At 39.2% G+C, this 8667-nt stretch overlaps 1 long non-coding RNA gene across 1 annotated transcript; it reads right to left on the bottom strand.

Annotated features, from left to right (window-relative positions):
• Positions 1 to 1012: 1012 nt before the first annotated feature.
• On the bottom strand, positions 1013 to 6978 carry LOC118898218. The gene is made up of 3 exons (XR_005020640.1): positions 6714 to 6978; positions 3828 to 3923; positions 1013 to 1073 (listed from the first exon to the last, which is right to left on the bottom strand). It is a non-coding gene; the product is annotated as an uncharacterized LOC118898218 (long non-coding RNA).
• Between the last annotated feature and the right edge of the window lie 1689 nt (positions 6979 to 8667).

The following is an 8667-nucleotide window of genomic DNA, read 5'->3' as shown; positions in this document are numbered from 1 at the left end:
CTCCGTGGCATGTGGGATCTTCCCAGGCCGGGGATTGAACCCGTGACCCCCTGCATTGGCAGGCAGGTCCTTAACTACTGTGCCACCAGGGAAGTCCCTGTGCTCTACTTCTGTGAGAGGGGACCATCTACATAAATTATATGGAATTCTTCTGAATGGGAGATTTGTCTTTTCATTTTTTTGTCATTTATTTATAACAGTGTTGACTCGTGGACAATTATTCTATACTTTGGGTTATAATCCAAAACTATTTTTTTGCTCAATTTATTTCAGTTTTGGCCACTTGCTTAAATAGATATTTTGCTGCCCAAATTGCTCTTAAGTAGATGAAAAGAGGGGTAACCACATTCATAATTAAGAAAATACAAGATAAAATGACAAATGAGATTTAATATTTCACCTGTCACATTGGCAAAGATTAAAGTATTAGATACCATTTGAGTTGATATCACAGTTGGGACATAGAAACCTGCATTGTTGCTTGAAGTGAAATTTTAATGATCCCATTGAAAGACAATTTGTTACTATTTACTAAATTAAAAATTTATACATCCTTTGTCCCAGAAATTTTACTTTTAGAAATTTATCCCATAGACACACTTGCACATATTTTTAAGCATGTACAAGTGTTACCCTGGCTGACTCACCACGCCAAAATCTGTTACCGAACCCAGGTCTGGCGGCTCACCGCTAGAAAGCCAGTTTTCGAGAGACAAGTGTTGGTAGGAAAGGAAAGTTTGCTTTATTTCAGAGGCCGGCAACCGTGGTGGGGGGAGCGGGGGAGGGGCAGGGCACACGCCTGTCCAAAGGCCCACTTCCACCCTGACAATCAGGGGGCAAGAGCTTTATAGACAGAGGGAGGGGACTACGTGCAGAAACAGCACAGTCAGCTCTGACAGTCATCTTGAAATTGGTCATTGGTGGTCTGACCAGCATCATCTCGATGGTTTTAGGTACAGTTAATCTTCAGTTCCAGGGTCGGTTTGTTTCCATTTCTTTGAGGCCAATTCTTGGAATTGTGGCAGCTTAGGTCATGGCTACAGCCTGGTCATCATGTAGTTCACTTCTTCCACCTGGTGGGTTTATCAGTATCTATAAGACAGCTCACAGGATACGGCTCAGAAGATTACCTATAGCCCTTAAGGAGGAACTAAATGTCCTTGGCTATGCTTAATGACTAAACTATTATTTGGTCTCCTTTGACTGTTTTCCTTTGTTTCTGCATTTTCTCACTTCTCTGGTTAAACTTATTCTTTGGCTAAATTTTTTCCACAGACTAAAGGCAGGCTGAGGACATGGTGTGGAGGGCAAGGACCATAGGGTCTTGCTCCGTTTCACAAGGATATTTGTTGCAACATTTTAACTAAAAACAAACTAGCTAAAAAACCAAACAAGAGCCAACCAAACAAAAATGGAAAACAATCTTTCAATTTAAAAATATAAAGTACATAACTTATAGATTATCCATGTAATGGAATATAATGTATGATTAAATAAATGAGGTGGATTTATATATACTGACATTAAGTAATTACCAAGGAGAAAAATAAGGTGCAGAACAATGGGTACAGCTTAAATGTAGTAAAAAAGAAAAAAGGATTTTATGTACTGTATGTACACACACACACACACACACACACACACACACACACACACTTATGCATGCAGAAGAAACTGATTGCCTCAAGGCAAGTTACTTGAGAAACTAAAACAGAAGTTCAGGGTTGAGCAGTATAATTTTTGCTGAATTTCATTCTGTTATGTTTGAAAGTTTTGAAATGTTCATGAATTACTTGTTCAATTAAAAAGTCAAGTAACAGATGAATTATCCTTAGTTATTTAGAGCTGTTTTTACTGATCAGCAAGTAATAAGTGAGAGAATTTCTCAAGTTGCCTGCAGACAGCATGAGTTTTGCATTTTTAGCTGCATATGCAGGCTCACTTATTTAGTGTGACTTGGTCAGGTCAGAGTCACAGAAGACTACATAAGTGAGCAAATTATTATTCTTCAAAACAAATGCTAAATATAGATACATGAATTCATATTGTCTGAGAAGGATAATTGCTTGATATTCAAACCCCTAGTTATTTCCTTTACAGTGGCAACCGAACTGGATTGAATTGTGTCCCCCGCAAAAGATATGTTGAATTTCTAACTCTTAGGACCTGTGAATGTGACCTAATTTGGTGATAGGGTCTTTGCAGATGTAATCAAGTTAAGATGAGGTCATTAGAGTAGGTCCTAATCCAATGACTGGTGCCCTTATTAGGAAAGGGAAATTTGGACACAGATACACACAAAAGGAAGATGGCCATGTGAGTATGAAGACAGAACGTGGAGTTATGCTGCCACAAACCAGGGCATGCCGAGGATTGTTGGCAACTACCAGAAGCTGGAAGAGGCAGAGGGGATTCTTCCCTGGAGCCTCCAGAGGGAGCAAAGCCCTGCTGACACCTTGATTTCGGACTTCTAACTTCTAGAACTGTGAGAGAATATATTTCAGTTGATGTAAGCCATCTAGTTTGAACTAATTTGTTATGACAGCCTTTGGAAACTAATATAGCAACCTTTACATTTCTCTCTTTTTTTCCCCCTCTTCTAATATATGTATATAAACTGAAACAGTCATACATATTTCTTCTCAATAATTCCTCCTCTGTTTTCACCCTGATGTGCTCTTGGGTATAATGTTATAAAATGAATCACTCCTGAGCAGATCTTATGTCTTTATAAAAATAGTATTCTAATCGGGATTGTGTTTCTGATCAAGTATCTAATGAAAACAAACAAAAAATTGCCTATATGTGATAAAAACATTTATAAAACAATGGTAAACGTTTTTTTTTTATCCTGTTGAAAAATAAAAGTTATTTCAAATATCATAAAAAGGACAGAAATGAAATAAAAACATTAATATACAAAGGATTTTTACAAATCATCAGGTATGTATCTGGCTTATAAAATTACAACAATATTCATAACTTTGACCTATATTAATGTGATAAATTTATTAAAGTATAACTAACTTTTTTTCTTTTCTTATAATTGAAAGCACTTTTTGAGGATAATTTGGATGATTTCAGATCTCAAAATAATCCCATTTGGGGAAGTTGAAAGTAGTGCTTTTTCTTAGATAAATTTTCTAGTCATATGTAAATATGAAAATCATTTCATTGACCTTAGTTAGACAGAGATGAAATAATTTTCCAGTGAGGGTATTCCATTAGGAAAAAAGTGACAGGTAGCTCAAATCTCAGTGCTACTATTGACTAGAGCTGTCTGACTTTGGGCAAGTTACTGATAACCTTTTAATCATCATTTTCCTCATCTGTAACTCACTGCTAATAGCTACTCATTTTGTGCACATTAACTAACCTTATGCCTCTATTATATTAAGCACAGAGCTTTGCACATAAGTTGGCCTAACTGAAGCTACTGTTGTGTTGGTCTGTGTGAGATGGGGTCAGATAAGTCCTTCCCATAATGAAAAAGGAGAACTGTCCCCTCGATCTTCACTTGTAATAAACAGTATAAGCAGTCTCAGAGATGAAAGTAATATGTTAGGCAGCCTTTATGTCAAACTCCTTTAAACTTTAATGAATAAGGCAACTATATATGTGACAAAATTTGCATGCTGCTTTCAAAATTTTAGAAGTCCAAGATATTTTGAAAAAAATCATGAAATAAATGGCTATTAAAAGGTATTGGGATAATTCAAAAATATTTTCAGTTTAATTGAAAATATCCAATAAACAATACAAAAGATTTCGAAGGCCTCTGCTATATCTAGGTCACCATTCCCAGTGCATGCCCCACAGAACTGTACCTGCACAAGACGCTTATAGACATATGTTCAAAAAGGTTTCCAAGTGTGAGAAACTCCAAGGTAAACAGGTTTCTTTACTGTAGGCTTCCACTGAATCTGTAGGGAAAATAGTAAATAGTGATTCAAAAATTCATTTAATTCTGTTTTTCACTATATGTCTTTCAGGAGTTGGTATTCTGTGGAGCATACTTTGGGAAGCGTTGGTGTAGCTCATGCCCTAATGTCCACTTCAGTCTGTACGTGGAGACTCAACTTAAATGAAACAGTAGAATGGAAAGAATAAGAAGTGTGGAAAGCTTTCTTCAATAGGGTGAAGTGAAATCCTGAGAATGAGGTAGATCTGTTGGCTTAGAGCAGGGATGAGCAAATACAGCCTGGGGCGGGGGGACGGGGGGGGGTGGTGGGAATGGGGGGAAAACCTGACCTGCTGCCTGTTTTTGTAAATAAAGTTTTATTGGAACACAAACATGGCCATTTGTGTATTCACTGTCTACGGCAGATTTGCACAGACAGATCTGTGTGCAGAGTCCAGTAGTAGCCACAGAGATAGCATGGCCTGCAAAGCCGAAAATCTTTGCTACTGGCTCTTTACAGAAAAGTTTGTAGGCCCTTACTCTAGATATTTTCCCCTAATCTGGGTAAAGAAATATTGTGGATTGACAAGTCCTAGTTAATCTATAGCCAGGGACTGTAAAAATACTATTTTGATTCCAAATATTCATTGACCTCCAAAACCAAAGACTTGAGGTATGTTTGTCTATGGAGATAAATCAACCAGATAGGAAACTATGAAATTTCCACCCTTCAATTCATTTGCTGTTGGTGGAGGTGGTGGCAGACATGGAAAATTAAGCCTACGAGAGAAAAAAAAATGTTTCTTTTCTCTTGGGCAGGAAAAGGTTTAGTAAAATGGTGCTGATTTTAAATTTTGAAACAGATTAAGTTGAGCAAAAAGTAATGCTATAGCACTTTTTGTGTATATAACTAAATCTGTGCCAAACTAGCTACTACATTGAACCATTATTAAATTATATATAAATATATATTATTAGATAATATATATGATATATTTTATAGAGAGAGAAAGAGAGAGGGGGGCTAGAGAGAGAGAGAGAGACGTGAATGATTTCTTCATCTAAGTTTAAATTAAATTGAAATATTTCTACAAAACAGTTCCTGTTGAGAATTACCAATATTATCATCTTTTTGATACCCTTGCAATAGAGAATTCATCTATCTTCTCAAAGCTATAACTTACTGCTTCATAAAACACAAAAATTACCTTCTATTCATATTTGAAGAGAAGCCTTTATACACATTCTTTTACATTTAAATTGTTTTACTTGAACCTCACTGTCCTTTCGTAGTGTAAACAGATATGCTTTACAAAACCCTCCTTTATTAACAGAGTAAAAATCATTTACATTCTTTTTTGAGAATAAGCACAAAATAATTAAGTTTTAAAGATCTTGTTTCAAGTTACTCCAGAATAGAACACAGTATCTACAGATATAAATGGCAATGGGGCATGGGAACGGAGGGGACATGGCTGCAGTGTTTAGATCCTTAGGACTGTTCTCTTTAATTGCATCAGCTGCTCAGAAGGCCACTCTAAATGAAACAGTCATGCTCTCTGTGCCTGGGGTAACACGCAGAATATTATCCTGGGCAGGGGGGTAGGGTGGGCAGGGCAATGGGCTAACAAAATTTTGGAAAATTTGATCCACAAAAACAAGGAAGGTTTGGCATCTTGCATACATTAGGCCTTGTACATAGTGGGTGCACAATAATCATTGGTTGTCTCAGCAGCATTTCAAAACCAACTTTAAAAAAGATATGTTTTATTTTTCACCACGTTTCACATATTAACTGAGAGCTTGACTGGTTCATGATGGAATAGAGAGTTAGCTGCTGCAAATCAACCAGACACTGCTCATTGGAGATTTGCATTAGTGATTAAATCATTCTTTTCCTATGCAGAAGCAGATGCTAAATAACATTTCAGTGCTTCCAGTACATTCCTGAAACATAGGGAACTTGAAAGGGGTCTGGAGCAGAAGGGTCTCTGGGTCTTCTTAAAAGAAAGAAACCAAAAAAGAAAGAAAAACAGGAAGGGAGAAGGGAGGCAGGGAGGGTGAGAGAGATGAGAAAGAAAGAGAGAAGGAAGGAAAGAAATAAAGAAAGAAGAAAGAAAGAAAGAAAGAAAGAAAGAAAGAAAGAAAGAAAGAAAGAAAGAAAGAAAGAAAGAAAGAAAGAAAGGGAGGAAGGGAGGGAGGGAGGGAGGGAGGAAGGGAGGAAGGGAGGAAGGAAGGAAGGAAGGGAGAAAGAGACCAAATCCTCTATGCTTCTTGGATTTGTCAATAATTGTATGTCAAACATACTTTGAAAGATTAGACTATGGAGGCCATTTTTTATGGACCCACAAGAACACAATTCAATGAGCTATTGAGTCACTGCTCCATCCGAAGACTCCAGAAATTTCCCTCTGCCTCTCTCCCCAAATAAGAACCTCCCGCGTCAACTCCAGGCGCAGATTTCATTTCACTGCTGTTTCACACACGCAGCTCACAAATCCCACATGCATGTGTAGGGAGGAACTAAAAGGAAAGACAGGGCGAAGTATTTTACGACTCTCCTGTGGACGCAGCCTGACGAGAACGCACCCCAGCCCACGGGAAACACATGCTGGCCAGCTGCTCTGGGCTCTCGCACCCAGGGCAGGCGTTAACACACATCGCAGGAACTCTGCGTGGACGCTCAGCAGCTGTAAACATGTGGAAAGGGCACAGAAGCCGAGAAGGGTTCAGGCCCTCACCCTCCTGCACACAAAGCAAATTTGGGTAACAAGGAACCCAAAAAAACTCCCCAAAGGTGTGCTCTTCTTACCTCATCGCAGTTCCCCACCCCCGCTTGGAAAAGCCTCGTTTCCTCTAGTTTTGAGCTACAGCTTCTAAGCAACTCAGCACATCTTAAATTTTGTTTCCATACTTCCTTGGCTGGTTTAGGATTCCAGATGTGGAGAAATCAGGTGGGAGCCGGGGAGGGAGGAGGAGGAAATCTCTTTTCCGCGCAGCACAGGAATACTGTTTGGGGGTGTGGCCGGGGCTAAAGGGGGCGCCACGCACTGCTTCGGGACATGTTTTTTCTTGCTTCTCTATCGCCTTGTCCACCCTGCACTTCCATTCTCTCCTGCGAGTTGCCGTGAGAACAGGGACCGGGGAGCTCTAGTGCAAAAGCCAATATTATTGGAAGGAGGGGAGGAGACAAGAGAAGAGCGTTGAGCTCCTTAAGCATATGAATTTTTCCACTGTGATGCATTTATTAGAGTATTTTTGAGAAAGGATCCATACCTCTTTTTATGTGAACTTATCTCTGCAGATGTAAAAAAGGATTAGTTAGAAATTGGTAGCTCAGCATGAACAGCCTGACTGCTTAGAGTAATTCTATCAATCTGTGCCGATTTCTGTACCTCCACTGCCATTTTGTCTTTGTATTTCCCCACTTCTCTGCAACTTGTTTTCGAAGCATGCTGTTTCCTTGGGCCGTGGTCTGAGTATCTAATTTGAGCTGAGGCTTCAGGTCCTGCCCTGCTCTTGCCTGGTCCCTCAAGATCTAGAACCCTTAACCACTGGCCAGTGGCCAAAACCCAACTTTCGCACTGAAAGAAGTTTAGGCAAGCAGGAGGGCCATCCACCTGATAGATTTTGAGTGTTTGTACCTGTACTCACAGCAGCACCTGTAATTGAGATAAGTCATATTTGGCCTGACCGGTTGTCCCTTTCCTAAGCATTCTTACAGCTGGATCAGCTCCCCTTAGCCTTTCTTCCGTTCCACTTGCTGTTCTGTCTCCAAACTCAGCCTTTTGGATGCCCAGATCTGTGCCTGCTGTTAATATTCAAAATGAAGTTCCTCACGCAAATAACTCTGTTGTACTAGTGGACCCAATTTTTTTTCCCCTAAAAATCTTTTCTGTATGTCAGGAAAAAAAAAAAAACCAAAGCTCCAAGAAGTGTTTGAAAAACAAGCATTGGGATGAAAATACTGTTTCATAAAGATTTCACGAAGATTTACAGACCCCCGAAGAGTTTATCCATGAAAACATGGACCCTGTAAATTGTATTTAGCAAATCAATTTTGGGAATGGCTACATCTGTTTCTGGAAAAAAGTGAGAAACAGATGTGGAAACAAGAGTGAAACTGAGACAGGAAGCTTGTCAAATGGGAAAACTGAGCAAGCTGTCTGAATCCAGAAATCAGAGCAGTAAAAGGGTGATGAATCCAAAGGAGCTGTTGGTAAAATCATGCAGTCACCTGAGGGTTGCATCTGGTCCAAAGAGATAAGAATGTTGTCGATGGACACGATTTTAGCAGATGCTAAACAGATCTCATTAAAGTCTTTTAGGTTCATCGTGAATGAGTAATAAAAGAGAAAATTTAATTTGGGGCCCTAAAAGACAGATGTTTTACATAAGGAAATATGTAATATTAGCACAGCATCCAAATGCTTATCTTCCTGGTTGTCATTGCCCAAAGAAAATTTGAAAGATAGCCTCTCCTCCATGGAAAGATGAGAGTATGGTGTCATGTGTTCTTCCAGGGATACTTCTGCATATTCCAGAACTTTGTCAAAGGATGTGGAAGGAACTTTCCTGAAGCTGACGTGTAAGAAACACACAGGAAGGAAGCAATTCTGTGCATAAATGAGCCACATGTGTCTCCACTGAGTCACATGAAGTCTCAGGCGTCTACCCAAGTTCAGTTTCCCCAAGGACCACACTGAAGCTTTTCCTGTGTTTTTCTCAGAGATTCATGGAAACTGTCCGAATAGTGATTATATAAA

The sequence above is a fragment of the Balaenoptera musculus genome, chromosome 7 (assembly GCF_009873245.2).
Source record: "Balaenoptera musculus isolate JJ_BM4_2016_0621 chromosome 7, mBalMus1.pri.v3, whole genome shotgun sequence".
NCBI classification, from domain to species: Eukaryota; Metazoa; Chordata; class Mammalia; order Artiodactyla; family Balaenopteridae; genus Balaenoptera; species Balaenoptera musculus.
This window is presented reverse-complemented; position numbering and strand designations above follow the sequence as displayed.